Source organism: Cervus canadensis, chromosome 11 (assembly GCF_019320065.1).
Source record: "Cervus canadensis isolate Bull #8, Minnesota chromosome 11, ASM1932006v1, whole genome shotgun sequence".
In the NCBI taxonomy this organism is placed as follows: Eukaryota; Metazoa; Chordata; class Mammalia; order Artiodactyla; family Cervidae; genus Cervus; species Cervus canadensis.
The window spans coordinates 73,502,587-73,517,230 of record NC_057396.1 but is presented as its reverse complement, the minus strand read 5'-3'; the positions used below and the strand labels follow the sequence as shown (position 1 = coordinate 73,517,230).

Genomic DNA, 14,644 nt, shown 5'->3' with positions numbered 1-14,644 from the left:
ATCTCCTAGATTCCCCTCCTTTTCTCATTTTAGGTCTCTTGAATTGTCAGGTAGCAAGAATGCAAATTCTTTATTGTTTTGTACAAATTCTTAGTTGTATAGACACAGCACGATGGTAGCTCTTCTTCAAATAGAGGAAACTTATCAAAAATTATCTCCACATCTCTTTAGAAGGAGAGACTCCTGATTTATTTGAGGAGTTTATTCAGAGACTCTTTCACATCCTTATTCCTCAGACTGTAGATCATGGGGTTCAAGACTGGGAGTGCTACAGTGTAAAACATAGAAACTATTCTATCGCTGTCCAGTGAATAGCTTGATTGTGGACGAAAGTAAACGTAGAGAACAGAGCCATAGAAGAGGGTGACAGAGATGAGGTGCAAGGAGCAGGTGGAGAAGGCTTTGAGGCAGCCCCGGGTGGAGAGGATCTTCAGGATGGTGGCGCTGATGAAGAGGTAGGAGGCCAAGATGAGCACAGTGGGGGTGATGACGTTGGAGGCGGGGACACAGAACAGCACAGCCTGGTAGATATCTTTTCTTCCACAAGCCAACTTCACAAGAGGTGAGATATCACAGAAAAAGTCATCAATGATGTTGTTACTACAGAAGTTCAAGGCAAAAGTTCCTTTGGTAACAATGTAAGTGTTACTAAAGCCACCAAGGTATGAGGCTGCTATAAAAAATGCACACAGCCTGCTGGGCATGACCTGAGAATAGAGCAGTGGCTTTGAGACGGCCATATAGCGGTCATAAGCCATGGCAGCCAGCAGCTAACACCCTCTGTGGGCCAGCCCTGCAGGGAGGAAGAACTGGGCTACACAGCCAGCAAAGGAGATGCTTTTGTCTTCAGAGATACATGTCACCAGGATTTTGGGGTGTACACAGAGGAGTACCAGAGGTCCAGGAAAGACAGATTCCCAGTGAAAAACTACATGGGTATGTGCAGTCAGGAGTCGTTACCGATCAACACTATGAGGGTGGTATTTCCTGGCACAATCATAGAGTAGACACCAAGGACCACCACAAACGGGACCAGCTGCACCACAGCATCTGTTGTGAAGCCCACCAGGATGAAGGCAGTCACTGTGTGATTGCTCTTCCCCATGGCTAGAGGAATCTCACCCAAGAGGAGAGAAAATGTGTTCAGCTTAAATCCCTGTGCTGAATACATAGAAAATATCATAAATAAAGGACATTGAATTATTGCCAAACCTTGAAGCCTAGAATCTAGTAATGTAAGTGCTCATTTTAGAAAGAGCTATCATTTTGCAACAAAAATCACTCGGACTTTACAACTATATATTGCTAAAAGGTGACTTAGGCACATTATAAATTTTTAGTGTTTTTTGAGTAAACATCAGTTTGAATCAGGCAGCCCCTAAACCAAATGTAATCAGGGGTTGTTTATAGACAGGGACGATGGCAGAGATTTTTGTAGAGATGATGTGGAAGCAAAGCAAGGAAATTACTTGATTGGTCATAACTTAAGAGGCTGCCTTATTAGGAAAACCGACTAATAACTGGCTGTGCTGACTTGTTCTTAAGCTTCGTTTTCTCAGTTTCAAGTGAATTAAGTCTGCCTTTGGTTTTGATTTGCTCACATAGGCTGCTAAGGTATAAAAGACATCTAAGTCTGATGGCTTCCTTGTTTAATGACTTTAAAAACATCCAGTTCCAAATTTCTGTTGCTGGTTAATTAATTTTTCCTCTTAAGAATGATTGATCAACTAAAGGAAGTATGGGCTTATATTTTTTATTCTATTGCTATTTAGTCCTTGTGGCAATGACAGTTTGCTTTTGTGCTACAGGTGGGTTTCGTATCTTAAATTGTTATCTGTTTATATCTGAAATACTGAATTTACCTGTTTTAAATAAATGTCTTTAAAAAATCTAGTATTTTCTTTTAGTGCTTGGATACGTTGGGACAGCTGACGCTGCTTAGGTGCTTTGGTCGTGTTTGACTCTGCGCAACCCTATGGACCTCAGCCCGCCAGGCACCTCCGTCCATGGCATTCTCTAGGCAGGAGGACTGGAGTGGGTTGCTATGCCCTCCTCCAGGAGACTTCCCAACCCAGGGACCGAACCCAGATCTCCAGCATTGCAGGCAGATTCTTTACCACCGAGACACTGGGGAAGTCCAGGTCAACCTATAGCCATTACAAATTTGTATCTCTTAATACTATCTGCAGGTAGAAGAAAACACAAGATTATAAGTAAAAAAAGAGAATATATGCAAAATTTGGGGGGAAAGGGTGTATAGGATCCAATCTGTATACATGTTCTACAGTAAAAAATTGTGAACAACAATAATCTAAAGGGCCAATTTTGAATGTAATTTGTACATACTGCATAAATTATATAGTACTAGAAATTATTGCATTATTTTAGATTTTTACTCTTTTCTAAGTTTTTACTATTAAGGAGTTTTTTCCTTTGTAGGAAAAAATTGGCTAAAAATATGTCTTAGAATAGGATCATGAAACTCAATATTGTATATGATAACGTGAACATCTCACTCACTTCAGGATTCTCTGGAGGTAGAAATACAAATTTTCCCTTGAAACAGATGTGTATGTGCTCACTTGCTCAGTTGTGTCCTACTCGTTGTGACCCCATAGACTATAGCCCGCCAGGCTCCTCTGTCCATGAAATTTTCCAGGCAAGAATACTAGAGCAGTTTGCCATTTCCTGTTCCAGGGGATCTTCCTGACCCAGGGATTGAACCCATGTCTCTTGAATCTCCTGTGTCTCATACTCTGGCATTGCCTCTTTAGCACTGTGCCGCCTGGGAAGCCCCAAAAGTAATGATACTACTTACTATATTTTGAGAAACCACTCTTTGCAAAACACCTTTCTGGGAATTTTATTTATTGTCAAACAAGTGTCAAACATGGACTGTAGTTCCCAGGAAAGATAGGAAAAAAGATTCAGACCCATCAGTTAGGACACTGATGGTTGCTAACTGGGTAAAGTATTATTCTCCTTAAATAAGGATACAGTTTTGTGCTATAAGTTTAATAGTGCAGGTTTTTCCAATATTAATGTAATCACTTTTTATATTTAAAAGACGTTTCCTTTGTTTGGAATTCATCTCAGAAATGACATGTGCCTTTGTATTGTTTTAAAGAATATCAAACTGAAAGAAATATAACAGTTGTCATGTCTTTTGAAGTTTAAAAATTTCTAATAATCTGTGCAACTTCATGCCTTTGCCTAAATTGTTTTTGAGATATTATTAAAGTTGTTTTTTTTTTTTTGTAAATGGTTCCTGTTAGAACCATTTTAGTTGTGCATTAGTTGTGCATTTATTTTTCCCCTTTGACTTTGTAATATTTTTAAAAATTAATTTTTACCAGAGTACAGTTGTTTACAATATTGTGTTACCTTCCACTGTACAGCAAAGGGAATCAACCGTATACTTACATATAGCTCCTCATTTTTTATTTTTTTCCCATTTATTTTCCCATTTATTTCACCACAGAACATTAAGCTGAGCTTAGCAGTAGGTTTTCTATTTTATACATAGTATCAATATTGTGTATTAGTTGTTCTTTTTTTTGTTTTTAATAATGAAAATATTATTTCCCCTTGTGAGCCTCTATAATTTCAGAAACTGTGATGGGAAATTAGTGAAGCTATTTCAAAAGAGTCCCTTTCATTAGCACTTACCCTATCTGAGTATGTTAACAACCATTGGACTGGTTGTGAGGATTGAGTAAAAATTTCCTCTAGCATACAAACTAGACAACTTATCTGAGGTTCTCAGCAACACCATCAGCATTTGAATTGAACAGGATTCCAATCTATCTGTTTCAGAATCTTTTATGTCAGTTTCTGAACGCTCAGCATTATAAAGCCCTGCAACCCCTCAGGGTTTCATAACCTTGAAAAATAACTAACAAGTCAATTAAATAATGTTGACAATGGGATATTATTTAGTAACAGAGTATTTTTTCTTTTGAGATTAAACTTTCCTACTGAAAATTAATCAGCAGAATTTTCATTCTCATTCTGTCTTGAATTATGTGGAAGCTAAACAAAACATACATTTATGTATACTATATATACATAAAAAGGTATACACGTTTTTATGAGTGCCATTCAGTTCAGTCCATGAATTGCAGCATGCCAGGCCTCCCTGTCCATCACCATTTCCCAGAGTCCACCCAAACTCATGTCCATCGAGTTGGTGATGCCATCCAACCATCACATCCTCTGCTGCCCTCTTCTCCTCCTGCCTTTAATCTTTCCCTGCATCAGGAACTTTTCAAATGAGTCAACTCTTTGCATCGAGGCCAAATTATTGGAGTTTCAGCTTCAACATGAGTCCTTCCAATGAACACCGAGGACTGACCTCCTTTAGGATGGACTGGTTGGATCTCCTTGCAGTCCAAGGGACTCTCAAGAGTCTTCTCCAATACCACAGGTCAAAAGCATCAATTCTTCTCCGCTCAGCTTTCTTTATAGTCCAACTCTCACATCCATACATGAATACTGGAGAAACCATAGCCTTGACTAGATGGACCTTTGTTGACGAAGTCTCTGCTTTTTAATATGCTGCCTAGGTTGGTCATAACTTTCCTTCCAAGGAGTAAGCGTTTTTTGATTTCATTGCTGCAACCACCATCTGCAGTGATTTTGGAGCCCCAAAAGATAAAGTCAGCCACTGTTTCCACTGTTTGTCTATTTCCCATGAAGTGATGGGACTGGATGTCACGATCTTAGTTTTATGAACTCTGAGGTTTAAGCCAACTTTTTCACTCTTACATTACGAATATATATACATGTTAAAGCACAAATGTTCACTGATACTGATATTTTTGTTATATGTTGATTACCTTTCATTTGTCCTTCCAAATCCATTTTCTACCTTTTTATCCTTCTCTTTGATCTGGGATGCTGAATCATATTAACTGCATCTTGAGCTCCTTTCTATCTACTTGGCATGTTGCTTAGCCAGTGGTTGCCACTGGCAGGGAAAAGAGTGAGGTCATGGAGGCTTTTCCCAGGCTCCTTTTTTGCAAAGATGCAACATCTCTGGACCTAGACTATAGAATCTGCCCTGTGGCCCTTTTCAAAACTCTACCTCCAGTGCATATAACCTCTCACTCTTCCTGCACAAGAGAGGAGATATCAGCTCTCAGTAGTTATTAGTTCTAGAGTAATCATACTTTCCTTGGTAATTCCTAAACCACACATATTCCTTTGCAGTAATCCCTTTATTAAGCCTTTTCCAAATTAACTAGTTTAAGTGGCCTTCTGTTGCCTGCTAGGTTCATAACTGATACTGGTCTTAGAAGTAATAGAAGGAGATAAGCATTCAAGTGAAATTGAATTAATCATGTATTTGAAGATTAGAAATATAAATGCATCCCATCATTTGATAAATAGGGCAGTGGTAACCTATGGCATGAAAGTGAAAGAGGAGATTGAAAAATTGGCTTAAAGCTGAGCATTCAGAAAACTAAGCTCATGGCATCTGGTCCCATCACTTCATGGCAAATAGATGGGGAAACAGTGGAAACAGTGTCAGACTATTTTTGGGGGGCTCCAAAATCACGGCAGATGGTGATTGCAGCCATGAAATTAAAAGATGTTTACTCCTTGGAAGGAAAGTTATGACCAACCTAGATAGCATATTAAAAAGCAGAGACATTACTTTGCCAACAAAGGTCCATCTAGTCAAGGCTATGGTTTTTCCAATGGTCATGTATGGATGTGAGAGTTGGACTATGAAGAAGGCTGAGCACTGAAGAATTGATGCTTTTGAACTGTGGTGTTGGAGAAGACTCCTGAGAGTTCCTTGGACTGCAAGGAGATCCAACCAGTCCATCCTAAAGCAGATCAGTCCTGGGTGTTCCTTGGAAGGATTGATGCTGAAGCTGAAACTCCAGTACTTTGGCCACATCATGCAAAGAGTTGACTCATTGGAAAAGACCCTGAATCTGGGAGGGATTGGGGGCAGGAGGAAAAGGGGACAACAGAGGATGAGATGGTTGGATGGCATCACCGACTCGATGGACATGGGTTTGAGTAAACTCTGGGAGTTGGTTATGGACAGGGAGGCCTGGTGTGCTGCAATTCATGGGATCCCAAAGAGTTGGACACGACTGAGCAAATGAACTGAACTGAACTGAACTGAACCTATGGCAGCCAGTGGCATGAAATTTACTTAAATGATCACTAAGGTCATCATGAAATGAAGAATAAGTGAAAGTCAAGGCATTGAGAGGTCAATGTTTTTGGCAAAGATACATATAAATAAAGATTACACATAACATGTAGTGAGTTGTCTCCTGTTGGGATTTAAAGCTGGGTTATTCACCTGAATAAACAAGCAGGTTGAAAGAAAGCCAGATTGCAGTCCATAACTCAGAGACAAGGTGGAATCAATTATCTAAGTATTACAATCTCTCAGTGGTATGAAATATTCAGACATTTGTGGAAATGTTTCACGGATTAGGTGGTTTCTGAAAATGAAGTAGATGAAAAAACAACCAAGGTGATATTTTTTCTTCTAAGGAAAAAAAAATATTTTTATGTGGGTTAACAATTCTCTGCCCTCTGATGGATGAGGGTAAGAGGCTTGTGCAAGCTTCCTGATGGGAGGGACTTGAAAGTGGAAGTCAAAGTGTTAGTTTCTCAGTCCTGTCTGACTCTGCAACCCCATGGACTATAGCCTGCCAGGCTCCTCCATCCATGGGATTTTTCAGGCAAGAATACTATAGTGGGTAGCCATTCCACTCTCCAGGGCATCTTCCCAACCCAGGGACTAAACCCACGTATCCTGCATCTTAGGCAGCCTCTTTACCATCTGAACCACCAGGGAAGCCTTGATGGGATGGACTGGCTTTCGGGAAAACTGGGTCCTGCTCTGGTGGTCAGAGCCATGCTCAGTGAATCTTTAATCCAATTTTCTGCTGATGGATGGGACTGTGTTCCATCCCTGTAGTTTGGCCTGAGGCCAAACAACGGCAGGGTAATGGCGACCTCCTCTAAAAGGATGTATTCCAGCAGGCCACGCCTCCCAGGACAGCTGCTGTCAGTGACCCTGACCCGGTTGCAGGCCACTGTTGACCCACACCTCCACTGCAGACTCCTGGACACTCACAGGCAAGTCTGGCTCAGTCTCTTGTGGGGTCACTGCTCCTGTCTTCTGGGTCCTGGTGCGCACAGGGTTTTATGTGTGCCCTCCAAGAGTCTGTTTCCCCAGTCCTGTGGAAGTTCTGTAATCAAATCTCACTGACCTTCAAAGTCAGATTCCCTGGGGATTCTCAGGCCTTTTGCCAGATGCCCAGGTTGGGAAGTCTGTTACGGGACCTAAAACTTTCACAACTTCTTTGGTATATTTTTTCTCTGGTTTGTGGATCGCCTGCTCCATGGCTCTATATTGGGGCTAATGGTGACCTCCTCCAAGAAGACTTATGCCACACGATGTTCCTCCCAGGACTGCTGCTGCCAGAGTCCCTGTCTCTGCATCAGGCCACTACTGACCCGTGCCTCTGCAGGAGACCCTCAAACACGCACAGGCACGTCTGTCTCAGTCTCTTGTGGAGGTCACTGCTCCGTTCCCAGGGTCCTGGTGCACACAAGGCTTTCTTGGTGCCCTCCAAGCACCTCTGGAGAGTATGAGGTTTGATTTTAAATGCACTTGTGACCCTCCTACCATCTTCTTGTGGCTTCTCCTTTGACCTTCTATGTGGGTATCTTCTTTGGGTGGGTTACGACATTCTTCTGTCTATGGTTGTGTCTTCTGTCACTAGTTGTGATTTTGGTGTTCTCACAGTTGAGGGCACATCCTTCTACTCCACCATCTTGCAAAGCTGTAGCACAGAGAACTCAAAATTCCCTTTTATGAAAGATCCTGAAACTCAGCCAATGTGTACAATGTCTTCCCCCAAAATCTTCTTGTGGATGACTTATAGCCATTTATCATGGCAAGCTTACTTTTAGAAAAGGGAATACACTGATCTCCTGTGGGTTATTGGTTATTGGCTCTGAGCTGACAATAAGCTTCATAGATGGAAATATATCAAAGGTACACTCTTGCCAGTGGTTCTAATGGAAACAACATGAAAGATAGTTTTGGCTTGTATATATCTCTCAGTAGGTCCAATGGGACCAGTCACATAGCTGATTATTACTTATTTACCAGACCAAAAAATCATATTGCATATGAATATTCAGAATAAAATAGAATCCTCACTTTGCTTCCCTGTCCTTGGCACTTGGAATTAGTGTTGTCATTGTTGGAAGGTTTGAATAGAAGTCCTTGTAACTACTTGCACTAGACACTCTCTACTCAGTGAGGAAGCAAAATGCAATGTCATATCCCTCGAGACCAATACAAAGATTAGTGTTTCATCATACCTTAAAAATACAGGGTGAGGATCCTAATTTATCAGCTTTAACTCCTGTCTTTGAGGGGAAAGGACTGAGGTCTTCAAAGTCCAGGTCATGACTGAACAGGTTTATAGGTAGATAAGTTGAAGACAGGGTGCAGGACTAGTTTTGAGAAATAAAATTAGGGGGTCAGTTTGGAGTAAAAACAGATTTATACCCCTTAACATTACAATTGAACAAGTTTGCACTAGCATTAACATTTGAGGGATAAGCAATGCATTTTGCATTGTGGGACAGACTGGCTTTGCAGAGGAGCCTGAGAGACTGGCATATTTTATTGAATCTTCAACATCATAGACAGTTCAGAAGATGTCCTAAGCCCTTTATGTTCACACATATGTACACATTCTAGCTGCACATGCTTAAACTGGTGGCTCCCACTAATCAGGTGGATGACCTGACTGCTCTGTGAGTATTAGACAGCCTCCTCTCACATACCCCAGCTCATGTTCATGGCACCCTTGTACGAAGTGGCCATTGAAGTTGGAATGGGCTCAACAAGGTAATCTTATTACTACAACTATATGGCTACTACTGCAGTTGGGTGTCCAAAATGTAAATTACAGAGACCCCCCATTATGCCTTTGAAATACTATCAATTTTTAGGAGGGTAGCAGGAAGATTAAATTAGACAACTTACTATAAATTAACAATTGCAGAGGTAATGACTTTCCTCCTATGAATAACCACATATTGGGGGATTTATTTCCTTACATATTCATTTTCCTAATAGTTTATTTCTTCCCCACCAGTACCTACAGATGTAGATTTACATAATGCCTTTCTCATGATTCTTTACCAAAAATTACCTGTACCAAGAAACAAATTGAATGGCAGAGGAACAGTAACCACCTCTTCCAATCTGCAGAAATAATTCATATTACTATTTGTATAATTATTTAGAATTATCTGTCCTGATAAAATAATGAAATATACTGCTAAATACACTGGATTCCTACCATATTTTTATGTTTATGAAAACTCAGTCGTGGTTGTTGAGGTGTCTTCTACGTATGCTGCAGATTTTAAAAGAGCAGCATATATATGACTCATTTTCCCTTAGCAGGAACGTATATCCTAATGAACCAGGAAGATAGGGTGGGTATGACCCGCATGGTGGCCAGAGAAATAGCCTTTCAAAGATCCAAAAGCAGACAATATAATTGTCCTAAGGCCCTAGCTGCTGATCTCTGAAATGTATTTCCTCATTTGTATCAAGGTCATGCGTCCCACAGGGTGGTCTGAGCTAAGGACTGAACACAGTAAGAATATGAATGCAGGGCCATCTCTGTTAGACACCGAACTCCCTTGATCACTAGGACCTTGTTGTGATCTTGCTGAACTAATTCTAGCCTGAGCAATGCTCTAGGATGCTTTTGTTCATCCTTCCATCCATTTCTTATTCACCTCACATACTTGCATCGTGGTCAAAACTTGCATCATGTCTGTGGCATTCCTTTCTTTCCTTCTTTTTTTCTGGCTTCCTCTCCATTTTCTGTAGCAGAGAAAGAGCTAATTCCCCTAATAGCATAGGTGCATATTTAATTCCCCTTTGGTGTTTGATCTGGGTCAGGAAGAGCCTCTGGAGAAGGGAATAGCTACACATTCCAATATTCCTGCCTGGAGAATTCCATGGACAGAGGAACCTGGCAGGCTACAAACCATGGGGTCACACAAAGTCAGACACAATTGATCAATTAACACACACATTTGCAGGATCATGGCTAACACAGTTTCTTTTACTATTACATGATGTACCTCAATGAGAATTTAATTTTCCTACCCATAACCATATACTCAGTATATTTGGATGTCTATGTGCACAAGGATGAGATGCTTCCCCAGGGAAACACCCTCAGGTATTTTGGTCATTGGGAATTCAGGAAGCACCTTGGATTTCAGCTCCTCCTGCACCGAACTGACAGAAATCATTCTTCTGGGGAGGGAAAATGATGCCAATCACTAGAGAAAAATTGGTTGATGCTATAAAATGAGATCAAAAAGAATTATGTTTGAAACCCAGAAGACTTAGCAGTATATTTCTGAGCATCTCATTAGCCTTCTCTTTCAAAGGAAAAGTACTACAGCAAATAAAAAGAAGATAATAAAAAGACTTAGTTCTAATAAAAATTGGACAATGTACTAGATAACTCTCATTCAAATGAGGTACTGAAAAAGACTAGATGGACCATACTCATGGAAGAACTGAGGTTAACAGAGGTTTGTTTTGTAATTACAGCCATAGGAAGTTATAGTAGTAGAGAGTTTGATAAATTTCAGCTATATAGATCCTGTTACTTCACTTCTTTTTTTCTTATTCTTTTCTGAATGTGAATAGAAAAGCCAAATAGTATCATTTTGGAGAATTTCAGAAGTCCTACTATCAGAAGTGCCCACTGTTTATTGTCTATGCATTGAAGGACCACTAGAGATAATTTTTAAAAATAAAACAAGTCAATCTAAGAGAATTTTTTTTTTTTTTTTTGGTATGGAGAACACCCATAAATATATGTACTTAAAAATGTTTATTAAAACTCATAGACCCAAAGACACAATAGAAACTACTTTAAGACTTTAGACTTCAGTTGTAATTTGAGTAATAAAATTCCTTTAGGAAATTATTGAATTTTTTAATTGAAAGTCGCTCAGTTCAGTTCAGTTCAGTTGCTCAGTCATGTCCGACTCTAAGGGACCCCATGGACTGTATAGTTCTTGGAATTCTCTAGGCCAGAATACTAGAGTGGGTAGTCTTTCCTTTTTCCAAGGGATCTTCCTAACTCAGGAATCCAACACCGGTCAGTCTTCCACACTGCAGGTGGATTCTTTACCAACTAAGCTATTAAGGAATCCCACTTTAATTCAAATTGATATGGAGATTTTTTGAATACTCTATGACCATAAACTGCATATGAAAAGCTCCCAACAGTGCTTAGAAACTTAATGTAAATATTGCATTATTCCAAAGCTTTTTCTAAAATATCAGTACCATGTGTTTAATTACAGTTTTATTATATTTTTAGATATTTTGTCTTCCTAAGATTATTACTAGCTGTAGTCTAGTTTCTTACCAGGGTCTTGTTAATGTTATTTAGAGTTGATTCTGAAGTTGAGTTCACTGTTCCATACACAAAATATTTTAAATATACACTTAAACTGGTGAAAGGTGCAGTATCTGTTACATATTGATAATTACTTGGACGATGGGACTTGGATGTTTCTCCTAAATGAATGAAATTATCTTAGAAAAGGAAATTTTCACCAGTAGTTAAATATATTTTTCTGTACTTAAATGTTGGGATTTATAATACTAGGATGTTTAAGAATAGGTTTACTATACCAGTTTTACGTTTTGTAACTGATGTGTCCTTCTAGGATAATAAATTTTCTATTTTCAATTAACCAACATTAAATAGTTGATTTTCTGCCACTATAATATATCAACTAGGTCTTTTAACTAGTTAAAAATATAGTTTATAGGAATTTTATGATTAATAGTGAGAAATAGAGACATCTTTTAGGAAATGAGATTCTGGGTTGGCATTAATAGCTTTCCTTTTGGAACATTGTCTAAACCAAGAATCTTGAAATTGCACTATGGGTCCATGTTTCTATAGCATTTCTGTTACAACTAGCTGGGATTATATTCCTTGGATTTAATATTTAGCTTAGTATGCATTACTTTCAGTGCTGATCAGTGTTTCCTGTTCTTAGAAGATTTCCTGGAACTTTGGGGAATGCTTGCTTAAATTTCACTTTTTTTTGCATCTTTTTTGTTGTTGTTGTTAATGCTTATAACAATAGAATCAAGGTCATTATTCACTTTTTAAGTAACAAAAATTGCACTAATATTATCTCACTTTTAAAAGTCAAAATTATATGCATCTCATCATATTTCATCTTTTGTTTGATCACTACTTGTATACATTCCTTCTATAATTTTCTTTTGGGTAATGTTTACTCATGGAGATAATTCTCAAGTTGTTTCCCCTCACTATAGTTATTAGTATTTTTATTATTACTACTGTGTCTTGATGCTCAGAATATCATAATTTGGGAGTAGATAGCCTTGTAGGTTCACCCATATAATTAAAATAGAAGCCCAGGGAGATATAACTTGATTCACAAGTATGATACTTATGAGAAGGTGACCAAGTTTTCTTTATTGAGGAACATGCAAACAGACATGTAGCTTGGAGAGGTCGTGCTTCCTGAATTATGGTTGTATTGAGTTATTTGTTGGGTACCACTGGGCCTTTGTGATTTTTCTGGGGAGAAAAAAGACATATGAAAATGCTTTAGAAATTCTGCTATAGGAATGAAAGTTATGATTTTAAGGGGTTGAGTCATGAAAATATTAAAATTCAATATATTTCCTATATTAAGGAAATAATTATTGGATATTATTCTATACATATCAGTCAATCAAAAATATTGTCATTCTACAGTAGGTTATTCTGTCACTTCATGAGATAAAAGATAGGTTTTGGTTTTAAGTTTTTTGGTTTTTTTTAATTTAAAGTAGTATAAAATTCAAAGCAAAAGATTATATTTTATATTTAAATTTTATCTCTTAAAACGTGCTTCTTTTCTTTTCGTCTTAGTTATCTTTATTTGCCATGTACCAAGGGTGCAAATTCATAAACTGTCATTATAAGGATTCTTGATCCTAAAGGAACACAAAAGCAGCTCTTCTTGAAATACAATAACCAGTTCTAAAACTGTCTATATATCTGCTTCAAAGGAGAGAAACTTTATTTATTTGAAGAGCTTATTCATGGCCTGTTTCACATCCTTATTCCTCAAGCTGTAGATAAAAGGGTTCAACATAGGAAACACTACAGTGTAAAATGTAGAAATGATTTTGCTGCTATCAGAAAAATAGAGTGTGGATGAGAGTAGATATAGAGAATGGAGCCATAGTACAAGGTGACAGAGATCGGGGGCGGGGGAGGGAGGAGCAGGTGGAGAAGGCCTTGGGGATCCTCAAGATGGTGATGATGAAGAGGTAGGAAGCAAATATGAACACAGCAGGGGTGATGACATTAAAGGCCAGGAGGAAATACATCAGAGCCTGGTAGCCATCCTTCTTGCCACAAGCTAACTTCACCAGGGGAAGCAAATCACAAAAAATGTCTTCAATGATATTGTCATTACAGAAGTTCATGGTAAATATTCTTTTGGTGGTGATAGAACAGTTAATAAAGCCACCAAGGTATGAGGCAGCTACCAAAAATACACATAGCTTTATGGACATGGCCTGAGGATAAACAAGTGGCTCTGAGATGGCCATATAGCGGTCATAAACCATGGCAGCCAACAGGTAGCATTCGCTGTATCCAAGACCACCAGAGAAGAAGAACTAGGCTTCCCAGCAAGCAAAGGAGATGCTCTTGTCTTCAGAGATGCAGGTCACTGGGATCTTTGGAGTGTAGATAGAGGAATATCAGAGATCCAGAAAAGTAAGATTCCCAATGAAAAAATACATGGTGTGTGCAGTCGGGAGTCATTACAGATCAACACTGTGAAGGTGGTATTTCCTAGCACAGTCATAGAATAGACACCAAGGAAGACCACACACAGGACCAGCTGCACCCTGGGGTCTGTCATAAAGCCCACCAGGATGAAGTCAGTCACTGTGTAATTGCTTCTTTCCATGGTTACAGGGAATCTTACCTAAGAAGAGAAAAAATGAGATCAGCTTGAATCGCTGTGCTGAATACATAGGAAATGTGTGAAATAAAGGATATTATATCAGTGTTGTACCTAGAAATCTATAATCCAACAATGTCCACTTTAGAAAGAGTTTTCACTTTGTAACAAACCACTGTTTACAGTTATATATTTTTTCTCTTTCTTTTTTAAAATTATTTTTTATTGAAGGATAATTGCTGTACAGAATTTTGTTGTTTTGTGTCAAACCTCAACATGAATCAGCCATAGGTATACATATATCCCCTCCCTTTTGAACCTTCCTCCCCTCTTCCTCCCCATCCCACCCCTCTAGGGTGATACAGAGCCCCTGTTTGAGCTTCCTGAGCCATACAGTAAATTCCAGTTGGCTATCTATTTTACATATGGCAACATAAGTTTCTATGTTACTCTTTCCACACACTTAAGTACATTAAATTTTTCCACAGTTTATTTGATCAAATATACCTCAGATATGCAGATGACACCACCCTTATGGCAGAAAGTGAAGAAAAACTAAAGAGCCTTTAGAAAAACTAAAGAGGAGAGTGAG

At 38.9% G+C, this 14,644-nt stretch overlaps 1 protein-coding gene and 2 pseudogenes across 1 annotated transcript in view; 1 reads left to right on the top strand and 2 right to left on the bottom strand.

The window, feature by feature from the left end:
- Nucleotides 1–14,644, top strand: part of LOC122450481 (fatty acid desaturase 2-like protein FADS2B) — a 914,319-nt gene that overhangs the window by 321,855 nt on the left and 577,820 nt on the right. The gene's annotated exons all lie outside the window — the stretch shown is intronic.
- LOC122450559 lies at nucleotides 189–1,105 on the bottom strand (annotated as a pseudogene).
- On the bottom strand, nucleotides 13,159–14,058 carry LOC122450563 (annotated as a pseudogene).